Source organism: Larimichthys crocea, chromosome VIII (genome assembly GCF_000972845.2).
Source record: "Larimichthys crocea isolate SSNF chromosome VIII, L_crocea_2.0, whole genome shotgun sequence".
NCBI classification, from domain to species: domain Eukaryota; kingdom Metazoa; phylum Chordata; class Actinopteri; family Sciaenidae; genus Larimichthys; species Larimichthys crocea.
The window spans coordinates 19,812,185-19,827,217 of NC_040018.1; the positions used below are offsets into that span (position 1 = coordinate 19,812,185).

Genomic DNA, 15,033 nt, shown 5'->3' on the forward strand with positions numbered 1-15,033 from the left:
TTCAATCATTCGGTCATTTACAGCCAGCCTATTTCTTCCTCTCTGCAATCCTGCTGAACTGTGTAAAGTACTTCACATCTATGACAATATTCCTCATTGAAGGAAAACCTTTCGTCAGCTTTTTCCCATTTCCCTTATGTTCCCACTATGTCATCAGTCTTGTGGATGACTGGCTGCCGAGCTGATTAATTGGCTGGCTGACTGCTTTGCAATCAAACTGTGATTGGGTGACTGACTGACACACAGAATGAATGAATGACTAACTATACGGTCAGTTGGCTCTTTTGTTGACTGATCATCAAGGTGACCGACTGACCGGTTTGCTGGCTGACTCTATCGCCATCTCAGATAAAGGATGTGGTTGACGTCATTCTCCATTTTTCTTATCATCAATATGTCTCGTAAAAAAAATCTAAGTATTTTCCAAGTTTCTCAGCTCTGTGGCTTTCAGCCTAAACCTATTGCCAGTTCCTATTTAACAAATAATACTCCTAAAAAAGTCATGGATAAATAATTTCATATTTAGATATACTTCATAAAACAACTGGACACTGTAGTTTTCATCAAATTTTACTCAAACGGGATTAAATGTATTTTTGTTAGGGACTATTTTTAACAGCGAATGGACATTATCTCAGTAAGTATTTCCACTAAGGTAAGGTACTGTGTGTGGGACTGATGCAAAATAAACTACAGTATGTCACACAGTGCAAAGATTCTATGGCACAGAGGAATAAGACATCAGGCTTTGAATACAAAGCCAGTTTGCACATTTTTGTTTGTTTTTGCAATGTTCTCTGTGGTTTGAAGTGGCCAGGGCTCAGATGGAAATGCACTTAGCAACGCTTTAATCAATCATGTGATGATGGTTGTGAGCTTATTTGCTCATGTGCCAGAACACTATCAAATAAAGTCAGATCAAACCACACCCACACAGTCCCAGTTGAAGTAGACCAGCTGAGTTTCTGAAAAATTATGCAAAAGAATGTTATTTTTTTTCTAAATTTCCAAATGATTTTTGATTGCTACTTACTTAGTCATTAATGTCATGGAGAAAAAAAAAAGTTTTCAGGAGGGTTGCAAAACACCTATATTGGATTTAATCTACATTACAACATCAGTGCATCTCTGGAAAGACAATAAAGTAGATAATATGATGCAGGATCAGACCTCTGAATCCCATATAAGGTTTGGGTTATACCCCGGTTTTGGAAGAGCTTGGGAGTTCTCGGTTGTTGTGAAAGATCTGTCAAGCTGATGGAAGCAGATGAAAAAGGTCAGGAGGGGACAGATTATCTCGTTCTCATAAAGCTTTTACTTTAGTCATTGTTTGCATTTATGATTGAGTAATTATCTCATTAGGTTGCCCAAGTGATTTGTTTCTTTCGTTGCCAGTGTCAACAAAACAAGCTGTTCCAGAAGATCTATCTGTCTGTCACCCTGGGCGGTCACAGTGAGGGATCACTCCAAGAAAACTCCATATTTGTCCCTTTTCTTTTCCTCAGCTGCCTTGTGAAACAGGGTTAAGTGACAGTTTAAAGCAGAGAGACATCCTGTTCGTTTCGTTCTTTATATCTCTTTCACTCTCTTGCACACACACAGTCACTAAAAGAAGCATCTCTTTAGACTCTCGCTGTCTGTCTGTAAGCTTATAAATGCCAGAGTATTAGAGTAGGTTTTATACTAGTTACATGCCAGGATCAACCCTTCATTGTTTGTGTACTGTTCCTGAAAAAGTAGTATACAATATGAACTTCAGCCTGCACCTGCCTCTCTGATTCTTTGTTCCCTTAAGCTCTGAGAGGCCCTTGACCAGAGAGTCTATTAAACTGGAATATCTTGTTAAGAACAGAACAATTTGCATCTCTTTTGCTGTGTGTATTGGCGTTACTGTACAGAGCTCAAAAACCTGGGTTGTTTCTTTGAACACGGTATCAGACCAAAGCTGCACAAGATCTGTGAGATCTGTATTTTTAAAATGTCACTTCTGAAGGAGGAACCGATTTTACCAGCTGGACAGTTTGGGCACTTCCCAGAATCTACAGCCCAGTTCTGTTAGAAAATCTGTTTGGTGGATTACCTTCACAGAGCAGAGCAATTGACATCAGATTGATGTTACTAAAGTCATTGTGTCTATAAGCTACCAAGTGCCAAGGCACAGAAAGCAGAGAAGGGCAAAGTAAATATTAAAGTTCCTAAAAGAAGTTCACAATACACAACTGAAGTGAAAAGCAACATGAACTGCAACAGATCCATTTATTAATTATGATTTCTGTGAACATTAAGCTAAATTAGCAGCATCTCCACTAGTTGTATGGTAAACTCATTGTGATGACAAAATCCAGAGAAGTCACTGCTTTCAGCTTTTGTCGGCTGAAAAAGAGCTATAAAAGATATAGCACTTACATTTCTGTTTGCCACTTCCACTGTCACTGTTACTGGGACATTTAATGGGACTGAGTCATCGTTCCTACTATTTCCATTTCTATTATTGAGTCCACCTGTGTTTTTCCCACTTTGACAGGTCTAAATATCTGCTGTGCATCCAGTCCACTGGAAAAAATTGCTCGTATCCTGGAGCAATATGACTCGACTTCATGCACATACAGTAAATTCAGAAAAATGGAAAGACACACTCCACATGCACACAGCTGGTGCCAATGTTGCTACCTAGCTTGTCTGTACAGTTGACGCATTGGCTGTTTGGACTGAATAAACACAGACTGTGGTCACTATTGCATAAATGATGCAGGGCAAAAACATTTTGGTGTTTGTGTTTTTGAACTGAAGAGAGCCAGGCTAGCTGTTTCCCATTGCATCTAGTCTTTATACTAAGCTAGTCTTATTGTCTCCTGGCTCTATCTCTGTTCTTCAAAAGCACAGACATGAGAGTGTTATCAATCTGCTCATCTAACTCTCTGAAACAAAGCTAATATACTTATTTCCCAAAACACTGAGCTATTTAAAGAGTAACCTTTTTTTGCCCTGTACAACCAGTTTGAGATGAATGGATGGGACAGTGGATGAAAGCAACAGAGACACAAAGTCTGTACTTTATCATAATGGACAATAATCTGTTCTCAAAATGACATGGCACATCATTGTCTTCCTGTTCGGCACTCCCTTTCAGTTGGAACAGATTGCATGTTTTTGACCTAAAACTCAAGGGTGTTGAGTCTTAGCCGTATTTGACCTTTACGTTCCGGATTTCAGGATATACTGTATATGCAGTGGAGTTCCCATGACCACATATATTTATAAAGGCGTTATTCAGCTTGTGTGGAGCCATTTTCCTGTTTGTGGTCATGCAAGTGTCACATTGGGGAAAGAAGACAAGGACAAGCATGTACCTTTTTCTCTGCACAACCTTAGTGAGTCCTTCTTCAGCTGCTTGGGGGCAAGAACAGGAGTCCCTGTGTATCCAGAGAGAGAGGGAGAGAGAGAGAGGTCTGGCCATAGGGTTGCCAAGGCAACAGGGAACAGTGCAGGCATGGTGGTGAAAGAAGAGGGGGTCTGAGCTGATAGGGATAACTGGAGTCGCCAGGGGACACCTTTGTGCATTAAGATACTCCACACTCCTTTCTAAGGGGGGAAAAGAGATTTTTTTTCACCAAACTAAATTAAACTATAAATAGTGCTGGTAAGGCAGTGTCTGAAATTGAAGAGCCCAATATCAGGGAATGTACCTCATGGGCGGACACAGAGGATTTTCCGGTATCTAGACCAAGGGTGAATAGATACTTGGAACAGATACATGGTCTGCAGCGCACTGAAAAAAATAAGCTAAAATTGTGTGTAGTTAAATACATCCTATAAACAGTTACACTGATGCTTACACTAAAGTACAAATGTTAACATGGGCTTAACCCTTTGACCTGAACAATTTATTTATCTAAAACCAGTTGATACATATATATGGTGATATGTCCGTATGTTCCCTGTGGGGATGTGTGATCTAAGGCACATTTCCATAAATAAAAAAAAAACGTATTGGAAATAATCTCATTGACTACAAACCGTAGATCTGAAACTAACAGCCACAATCTGATAGACAAGATCTGATGGTGTGAAAAATCGTGCAATTCCAGACAGAAGTCTCTACTTTCAGACTGTTAAACCATTTCTGAACATGTAGTAACGTTGTGTCCAGCAGCAGGTTCTGTCCAGAACTGTTTAAGCTGTTTAAGACCGATGCATTTCAGACATCCTTGTGACCTAGTGAAGATGTGTACCGTGTAATTGCAACGTCTCTGCTTCATTTCCAGTGGAATACCTATGTTGCATGTCCTCCCCACTTACTCTCCCAACACAATTCCAGTCTCTATTCTCTTTCAAATGTCAAATAAAATGCTATAAACCCTTACAAAGTATCTTAAATAAAAGAAAAATGGTCAATTTCCACTGGCTATAATAAAAACCTCCCCAGTCGTGACCGTTACAGGTCGTACTTATGTGTTTATCAAAACCATCTTATCACTGTGCTTCTATCTGAGGTCCTCCTTGTGCCAAACATCCCCACAAGGTGTTTGCAGGAAATGCTTTTCCCAATAACACTTCTTATTGATCCAGCTGTGCCTTATTGTTAACAACAAAGTGTTTCCTCATGCCCAACCACAGGGCTTTGTTTCCCCATTAAAGAGGAAAGACTCTAAATAAATAAGTACCCAGCTTGACTGAGAGACACATTATAGGCTACCTCAGCTGTAGAACCACATGATCTCCTCTTGGACCATAATGTCTATGTGCCGATTGGAGAAGGAGGACTGTGTGCAGGAAGTGTCCATCCACTAGCTTTCATATAATAGGCCAGAAGACGTTTTGACATGTTGCGGTTGGAAAAGCAAAGGTGTGTAAATAATAAAATGAATGATCAGCTGCTGTGCATATGCTGCCTTACTGTCACACTCTTGTGGTTTACTGGGACACTTGAATACAACAGAGCCATCGTTAATGTTTTTAGCAATACCTGTGCTTTTCCTGCTATGATACTGTCCGCTGTGAAAAGGCCCATCAACACAGGAACTATCTGCACATGCTGTGATTTAATAATGGCAGTAAACTCCTCGTCAAACACATTTTTTTCACGTAAAGTTAAGTTACGTGGCAGCGTACAACAAATCTTTGCTACGTAATACAGCCAGCGTAACATTATATGTGCACATGCCATACTGATTGACCATCCATTGCACTTTGGCTTGCCATTCTCATGTCAGCAGTCTTAATTGTGCTTAGTTTCCAGAGCCTGGGAACCCTGCCACCGTGTTGACTTTAGACGTGGCCCCCTCCCAACAGGGCACTGTTCTGTTTTTGTTAGACTTGGACGATACAGCTTCACTGGAACGTACACATAATAAGCCGGCCAGAATGGGTAAGATATGACCGTTCTTTTAAAATAATGTAAACAGCTTCAGGGCAATGTTTTATCTTTCAATTAAAGTGCTTGGAACCTAAGATGCTACATCATTTAAGAGACCAAAACATTGAATAGTCATGAAATCTGTGTATTGGATCTAATATTCTGACACCAAAATCTGCACACACCGATAAATACAGATTTCACACTGCATTGCATCATTTTACCCCTTTAATCTTATCTAGATTAAACGGATGAGTTAACACATTTCTAACATATTAATGTCACTTTGAGTTTCTCACAGAGATTCCTACTATAAACAAGCACCAGTCTAGGCAGTATACATGTGACCTAAATGATTCACATCCACTCACATGTGGGCACAGGTCCATTAGCCTTTGTCACATTTCATTTAGTGAGTCATGAGGCTTTGTAATGGCTTGTGACAAATAAAAGATCAAACCTATTTAGAACAGGTTACAAAAGAAGAGGTGACGAATATATAATTAGTGCCATATTCTTGAACATCTAACCGATGCAAGAGATGTTGAAGTTCTAAAGGAGACGAGTTCAGCTGGGCTCAGTTGTAAAATCTGCAGTATCACCTATGTATAGACCACTGTGGTGAATTTATTTTTTTGGCTAACATTACCACCATATCGCCCGACAAAAAGGCACTTTTCTGATCTTTGACAACCCACCTCACAGAAGACGGATGGAGCATTCTCAGTCAGCAATTCCTGTGTGGGAGATGACAGGACAAAGACATAAAAGGAGTTGCGTTCTTTAGCCAGTTACTGATTATGGCCTTATGTGCCTTAACTTGAAACAGCAGCAAGAATCATTAGGTGAAGGTGTGTGAAAATATCCAATATCTCATAAAATGATATTGGCAGGAGAAGCTTGGTTGGCAGTACTTCTAAAAGCTGGTATAACAGCAAATGTGCCAGAAATATTGTAAATAGAGAACAATCATCCATCATTTCAACTCAGTGGGACCTTTTTTTTCTTTGTTTCCCCACTGAGATTTCACCCTCTATACTTTAAGGTATAACAACTGCGTGTGTTGCATTAACCCATGTCGTTACTGAATCATTGTGCTTGTTATATTTCAAACAAAGCCCTGCTGCCACTCCTGTAGTATCACACATATTGAACATGTCTTTGTTTAGAAAACCTCTAAAGGCCGACACACACGGATTAAAAACGACCAAATGTGGCAATGAAATCAATGAATTTCAGTGACGTTGTGATTTATTCGAGGAGGGTTTAACGTTTCATGTAGAGTTCAGCTTTGGTGAGCTTTGAAGGCAAATTTGCTGCATTGACTAATGACATCTTGACCACGTTAACCTTTGAGGGGACAGAGAGCTGGAGAGTCCAAAATGAAGAAAGCTATTATTGGTTATTGTCTGGCTGTGTTGCACCCAAATCGCAACCTCAATGGCTGTGAAATGAAGCCATAGCAGAAGTGCCAAAAACTGCAGGTCCTCAAACGGTCATTTGAGACTACACAAGGCCCCACTATTAAGATATCCAACGCTTTGACTGACAGATGGGTGCCATCACAGGTGGCTAGTTTTATCAACACTAAAACTATAAAAACTACATTCACTCAGCTGGACTCAGGTCCACCCACGATCCACAACTTTGAGGCAGGACTGAAGATAGCAACAGTCAGAGCCACCACACTCTGAGCTTCACAGCTGCTTTTCAGAAAACCTATGAGTGACCTCACGGATACTACATCCATTTTTATTTATATTTGCACCATTTAAATAAATCTGTTGGAGTAAAAACAATTTCACTAGAGAGACATGGCTTACAAGGTGTTCCAACACTTTCGAATAAACTGTGAATCCATAAGCCTGACTGTGCTAGGCTAACAAACTCAAATACTTTTTCTTGAATGCAACTGTGCAGTTGGGAACTAAATAATAAAGAGTGAAGTAAACAGAGAGAAGATTAAGCGAGGCTTTAAGAGGTATTGACACTGACTACCACTAGCCTGCCTGCCAACTAGCAAGTTGACAGTAGTCACTGCATCACCTATTTCGTTTAGACAAGCAAATGTCACTTTGCAGTGTGACTGCCATACATGAGGAGTCTACCTGTATCCTGAGTGAGAGTGCAACATAAAAACATGCGTACAAGTCACACAAAGCCTGTGGGGCTAAACATAGACAGAACTTATGAAAATTAATGAACTGAGCTTGGAGGAAAGACTTCCTTATCGACTTGTACCTGCCACCTGCCTCCCTCCTATCTCGTTTTCTGCCTGTCTGGTGCCAGATTGGTACAGACAGAGCAAGAGGTGCAGCAAGGATGACCCTGAGCTGTCATTGTTTTTCCGACTAACGCCCTTCCTTCTCACTCCCTCCTTCTCTCCTTCCTTCTCCCTCTCTGTTCCTTTTTAGGGATGGCAGGCTGCACAAAGACAGGTGATTGCTGCTACTATCGGGTAGGGAAAAAAAGGAAAAGCAAAAAAGAGTGTGTTTTTTCTCTTCCATTTAGAGATGTGCTATGTCAAAGCCTGCAGAAAGTGTTTGGAATCACTCACCTGAAATGTCAGTGACTTCCTAACAGGGTGTCCATCAGTGCTTTTTTTAAACTGACAAGGAAGCCATTAGGCAGCCAGTAGCTCTGTGTGTCCTGTGGTGGTAAGGGATGAGATTGAGATTTTTTTTTTTTTTTTCAATGTCCATCTGCAGCATGCTGTTAGCCTGTATGACATCCATCATGTAATAGATGGGGGGGAAAGGAAAAGAAAATGAGCATCTGGAAGGTATCTGTACATGAAAGCTCTGGGAATATGTATTTATAGACACCAGGAGGTTAGGGTACACGATCTATAAAGTGTGGCGTGATTATAAAACCTTCTTGATTATAGCTGTTGTTTATGGTCTGCTCATGTGTACACAACCATACACGCACACACACGCACGCACACACACACACACAGGTGCAGGCACCATGACGACACTGCACTGTATGCAGCACGGACACAATCTTTAATCATCCTGTGGTCTGCTGCAGATACATACAGTACAGTGATGCAGACGCAAACACAAACAGAAGGGGACACAGACATACACACACACACACACACACACACACACACACACACACCTTCCCCCATCCGTAGCCCACCCCCTGCAAACCTGCCGTTCCCTAGTCCATGATGTAATGCTATCAGACCCCTCCTCTGCTGTCTCTCACACACTCCTCTCTCTCTCCTTCTCCTCATTCTATTGGTGGCTCCCGCCTGCATCTGCTGGTTCAGCTCTGACTCCTTGCACACACATTTACACACATACACACACACACACACACACACACACACAACACTTGTATGCACACACTCACACACACATGCACTCAAACACTTCCACGCTCCCCTCTCTCTCACACACACTCTTACACATACACTACCAGGGGGATTCCTCCGCCACTGCAGCCTCTGCTCGCTCCACCTGGCTCCTGTCTTCAGCTGTAGCGGGAAAGCACGGTGAGTCCCTTGTTTCTCTTATGACAGCAGGCGATTGTGGTGTACAATAACACAAAAGGATGAAAAGACGTAAGGGTTTTTTTTTTTTTTTCCTGCAGAGAGTGGCTGGCAAACACTGGGAGGCATTGCTGTCACTGCAGCCTGGAAGGAGAGGCTGGCAGCTGAGTTTGTGCTTTGGAGTAATGAAGTGGTGTGAGGTTGCTCAGATACTACAGACACCGGTCATCTAGGCACTGGGTGCCATGGCAATAGATTGCATTCAGTCAGGTTCTTGGCTCATTGTGTGTCTGTGTCCTACTAAGGTGCTGGAAGCCGTGCTGAGGTGCACGTGTGTGCTTTCTGTACGATGAGAAATCTGTATGTATATGAGCATGTGCAGCCTGAATAATGATGCCTAAATATGCTCCAGGGTGTTGTTTGTTGGTCAGTCAGTCATCTTGCTTCGAGATAACAGAGGCACTGATTGGAAGCTGAATGAAATGAATGTAAACCAAAGCTGCTCCTGTGATGGTTTAGTTTGTTCTGACTCCTTCCTCCCGGACAGGGAGGATATATTGGCTACAATAAAGCCCTGACAGTCTCATTATGTAGGAAGATATTGTTCCTGTTGTGTCACTGACAAAACAGGGTGTGTGCATGTGATGTGAACTCGTGCCTGTGACATTTGGACACTTGAAATGCTCTCTCTGTCGTCTCCTTTCCCCATTATGTGCACTGGGCTCTTTCATTGTAAGGCTCAATGACATTGAGTCTAATAGGAAAAGTAATTCTATTATTGCCTTGGATTTTCACTGCTAAATGACACATTAATGATAATGGAACTGAGGAACAAAGTCACTGGTGCATTTTTCTTTCTGAGCTCAGGCTGACCAAATTGTATTTTTGTAGCAATGCACTGCAACCTAACCTTTTACATCCAGCGTGTTGAAATGTTAATATTTTATAATGGTCGGTCTACTTCTCATGTGGACACTCTCATAACTTATTCATCCAGATGTTGTTGGGTTTTTTTTCCATTCCAATATCCACATAAAGCCAGGCATAATTCACTGTTTTTTTTGTTTTAATAGAAATTCCCCACATTAGCTCATTTTTATCTCCGTCCTGTTTAGTTGATTAGTACATTGGTGGGATCCATAATTCAAACAGATATCTAGTGAATCTGGAAGGAAGTGTAATCCATCACCAGCTCACTGGCAGCAAACCAAACAATATATTTTCCACGCTAGATAATCTGCATGCCATTCTTCAATTAACCAACAAACAAATTAGCTTTGCTATGCTCTTCATCTCGCTTATTATTATCAATGATTGCAGCTATAACCACATAGAAAGGAAGAAACCCACACAAAGATATTTTGGAAGTCATCTGGCCTTGTTCAAATTCTCCGCAGTCCCTAATGCAACAGTGTGGGCATATATGTTGGTGGATTTTTTAATCGATGATTAGCACATGAAACAGATCTTTCTTCAGGCTGTTTAACGCTGACATACTCTCTGTAGGCATAAATGGAAAGTAATCAAGATGGAGATCCGACAACAAACTAATAAACAAACAGGGAATGGGGAAGTGCAGTCCAAAGTCAGTTCCTATTGGCTGTTGAAGCACTATTTGGGATCCATAAAAGGTTAGTGTGTGTGGTCATACTGAGATAGTTCATTGATTTCTTACTGTTTGAATCCCATTACAGCCAACTGCCCCAAAGACCTTTAAAACTAAGACCAGGAGCTAATATTGCACACACACACACACACACACACATACACGCGCGCACACACACACACACGCACACACACAGTGCACTTTGTGAACCTGTCAGAAAATCTAAATGTTAATATTCTCCCTGAAGCAGTTCCTGTGTTACTCGATCATCCTCTGATTGTGAGGAATCTCTTCACTTTATCTGTCATAAGTTCTGACTTTGGAGCTGCCTGTGAACTTTACTACATTAGATCTGCTACAATTTCATGCTGGCTGAAGCCGTTCATTTTGTATCTCACTGGGTCTACTGGCGTCAAACCAATCAACTGAATTGAATATGAATATTTGAACGCAAAAAACAGTGAGGTTTTATTGCACTGGCTGATTTCACGAGCACTGCTAGTATTATTATTTTTTAAATCAAAGATTATAAGCATTTGATAGTTGTTTCCTTTTTCTTTTTCTTTTTCCGTTGGTTCTAAACAGAGACACCACAAGTATTCCTAAGAATAAAACATGTGATGATGTGGGGCTTACTTATGGGAAAACCAGACCCAAGACAGCTGCTCTGTTTCTTCCATCCTGAAAACACTAAAGTACTCTTTCACCAAAGCTCTCCATCGAACGGCATACATGATACCTTATCAGGAAAAACTTTCAACTCATCTAAATGTATTTGCTCTCATTTGTAACCACTTTAAAAAAAGAAACGGACGCAGCTTAGAGCATGAGGATACCTGGTGCTGCAAACTGCTTTGACAGTGACTAAGTAAACACAGAACAGCTAAGAAAAATATGGATGATCCTTAACAGCTGAAAATCTAGTTTGTCTCTTCGTGCCTGCACTTTTGCTTTCCTAGATACCTTCTTAATAGAATGACTAATATATTGCCTTGCTATCCAAGAAGTTGATGGAAATTTCATTTTGTTTATTTATTTTTTTTTTGTAAAAAATTTCAGAGCTTTACTGGAAGTGGAGCAGCTTTGAGTTTTGATTTAATTTCAGGAAAGGATCACAAAAAAAACAACAAAAAAACTTAATGGATAAACCTGCCATTAGAAACACACAGGCGATTTCTTACATTTAATAATAACCCCTTTTTTTTTAACGCTGTGCTGTATTTAATGTCAAGATTAATAAAGTTATCTGCACTGAAAAATTCATAAAAAATCAGAAACTCATTAATTCATTCCCGGCGCCTGGAGGCTTTCTTCCACGGCCCTCCCCCCTCCCGCTGTGCAGCTGTGCAGGACCTTCACCTATGCCCTCCTACTGCGGCATCCACAGCCTCCCAGCTTCAAAGCCACGAAGAAAGAGCCAGACAAAGAAAATCTACTAAGCAAACACACACACACACACACACACACACACACACTGATGTCTTCATTTAAACTGCATTGGCCGTCACTCAAGCTCTCAGGGGGGAAAAGGGAGACCACGTTAACGTGCATTAATCTCATAACATCCTATAGAATTTGTAACGCCACATGTCAGGCTTTTGCCTTAGAAGCTGACAGACAGAAGATATTGGTTCTTATTCATTATGGAAAATAAACAAAAGGGCTCCAAACAGTTCAGCTAGCTCCAGTACTGTATGTGCTTGTGGCATCACAGCTTCAAGTCCATTTCATAATCTTTGCCACATGTCAGACTCTCTCTTTATCTGGTTTTCTATTTGTTTCCTTTGTTTGTGAGCATTTCTTTCTGTGACTTTACTGTTTACTGGTCCGTGGAGCAGAAAGGCTATGAAGCTAATCCAAAAGGTCCAAAGCAAGCAACCTTAAAGAAAGATCTTAGAAATAAAATGTGTTCACAACATGAAATATAAAATGCTGCAGAATCTTGAAGGTAAAATCAAGACTTTTCATTGGTTTCAGTCATTCAATCTTCAACTGTTTTCTATGATGAGCTCTATCGACAAGTTAGCTGGTAAATCTCTAAGCTTTAATTATGGGGGGGAAACAAAAAAAAAAATCCTTAAAAATTCACTCTGGGATGATTGAACATGTCAGGAATGAAAGTAAGAGCCAATTAAAGTTGATGAAATGATTTGCATCTCGTGTTTAATTATTTTCGCTGTCACTATAAACAGAGGCCTACTTCTGACGTGCGTGTGCATCAGAGAGAGAGAGAGATGGATGCAAGGAAGAGGAAAAACAAGGAAAGCCACCTCTTTTGTCTTTGATATGGACATGAGCTACCATCTGCATGGACAGAGTGATTCTTACTCTTTCTCACTCACACTGACTGATGGTTCATTAAAGGGTCAGTTTACCCAAATTACAAATAATAAAACATTTTCTCTCGCTTACCTCTGGTGTTATCTCGAGCAGGTCATTTTGGTTTTCAGGTATTGGATCTCTACCTGATTTAAACCTCATAAGCCTCATTCCTTTACATAAAATCCACTGATCAAAGCATCTGTGTTAACTATTAATTTGGTACAAAGTAAGCTTGTCCAGAATAACCGGATCATTGTTTCTGTTGTGGGTTTTTTTTAATCTATGCCAGAGGCTCTATAGGGATGGCACTGTTGGTCTGCCATACTAACCCTTTGATCCAGACTGAAATATCTCAGCAGTCATTAAATGGATTGTCATGAAGTTTGGTAGACACATTACTGCCCCCCTCGGGATAAAGTCTAATAACTTTGTTGATCCTCTGACTTTTCATCCAGCGCCATCATCGCGTCCAAATTTCAATTTGTCCAACACTTTATGATCAGATACCTGCAAAAGTAATGACATTCCCTTCAGCCTTAGCTGAACTTTATCCTAAATCCATGCTTCATTCTAATTTTAATACAACATGTGCTACTAACCATTACACTGTTTTTAGCCGTTACTACAACAAAGTACATTTTGAACTGTGACTGTAAATGAAACTTCAGACAAGATGAAGATTTAATACTTTTTTTTTGTTTTCCAAGGGTTTTTTTATGTAGAACTTTTTTGTAAAATAAATTTACAATACATTTTATCCATTTCCTGTGTGAACTGCATTGTGGGAGAATAGTATCCATCAACAACACAGTCAAAAACTGACCATATTTAGCCTGCGTCTTTATTTTAACTCTCATCTGGTCCGTGAAACATTAGTTTACGTCAGTTACCGTAAATGTACGGAAAAAATATGATCACAGCCAACAGTACTTGCAATTTGATTTAAAGGTATCAAAACAGCAAGTCATTCCTATCCATGATATATGGCCAGCTTGTCAAAACAACTCGACTCAGGATGATTTATAGAAGCAGCAAATGGGACACTTTCAGACCGGAGTGCTGCATCAGTTGAATAGTCATGAATCATCAGTGTGATGAGAGAAGGTCTCCTGTGTAGACAGGGTGAGTGAGATGTGAGGACATTTTTGGGCACTGTCGGAGCGGGACAAAGTGAGGACACGGGGATGAGTCATAGTGCTGTTAGGTCTGTAGGAGGCACTTGCACCTGGCAACTCTAACTTCATCGCAGCCTAGAGGAGTGGAGATTACTGGTCAGGGTGTGTACACCTTGTAATGAAGGAGTCACGATGAGTCGACCTTTTTACGTGTCAACAGCGCTCTACTAAGCTTACGTAGAAGTTATGTCATTCTGTTTACCACTTGAGCCTGTTTATCAAAGAAAAAAAAAGATGTTATTGATCTCATTGACATAAGCTTGGCTCAGCTGTGAGCTGCTACTACTTAGGGCTTGTTGGGTGGGTAAATTCACAAAACATTTAGTCTCTAAATCTGTTATTACTGAAAGAGTCTGTCATATACTTAACCCCAATAAAAGCTCCACGGGTGTCCGTGACCTTAATATGAATGGCTTCTGTATGCTCCCCAGTGCGTTCGCGTGCCGCGACAAAAGGATATTATCTGAGTTCAGCTGCAGATTAAGGGTGACATGGTCAACAACTGTGCAACCTTCAGGACTGTCCTCAATTGATGATTTTCTTTCTAAGTCAGAAATAATTTCTTCAAAGTGTAAATAGCTCCAAATAAACCCCAGCGTGCTCATTAACAGGAGGCCACTTAATTCTTATCAAAGTGCTTCACCCAATGCTGCAGAGCTACTTAGCATCTTGTTATTGCATCTTCAGTTCATTTTTTTTTATCCTTCAGTGTGAGATAGAGTTTAATTTGCACTCATAATTTTTGAATCCATTTGTTTTTGGAGAACTTAGTCTCGGTTTCGGGCCAGTCATAGCTTAATGCAGTCTTACGTTATTGCACCATACAGTATATCAGTGCAGAGTGAATAGAAAAGCAATAAATAAAATATCTACATATTTTTAGATGAATTCAGACTGCTGAGCATCCATCGCATGTTGTTGCTAGCCTGACTTTTGCATAAATTGGATGATTTTAATCTCCTCAGAAGTAATCCTTGATTGAATTTTAGGGATTACTGAGGGCCCGGCAGATAAAGGAGAGTAACTTAGATTTGGCGTCTGTCTATCAGAGAACATATTATAAAGAGAGACC

At 40.5% G+C, this 15,033-nt stretch overlaps 1 protein-coding gene across 1 annotated transcript in view; it reads left to right on the top strand.

Annotated features, from left to right (window-relative positions):
- The first annotated feature begins 8,583 nt into the window (after window positions 1-8,583).
- The window catches only part of sema4bb (sema domain, immunoglobulin domain (Ig), transmembrane domain (TM) and short cytoplasmic domain, (semaphorin) 4Bb), a 51,337-nt gene continuing 44,887 nt past the window's right edge, over window positions 8,584-15,033 (top strand). The window contains exon 1 of the mRNA XM_027281348.1: window positions 8,584-8,861. The gene's annotated coding sequence lies outside the window, so the exon portion shown is untranslated. The remainder of the gene's footprint in view (window positions 8,862-15,033) is intronic.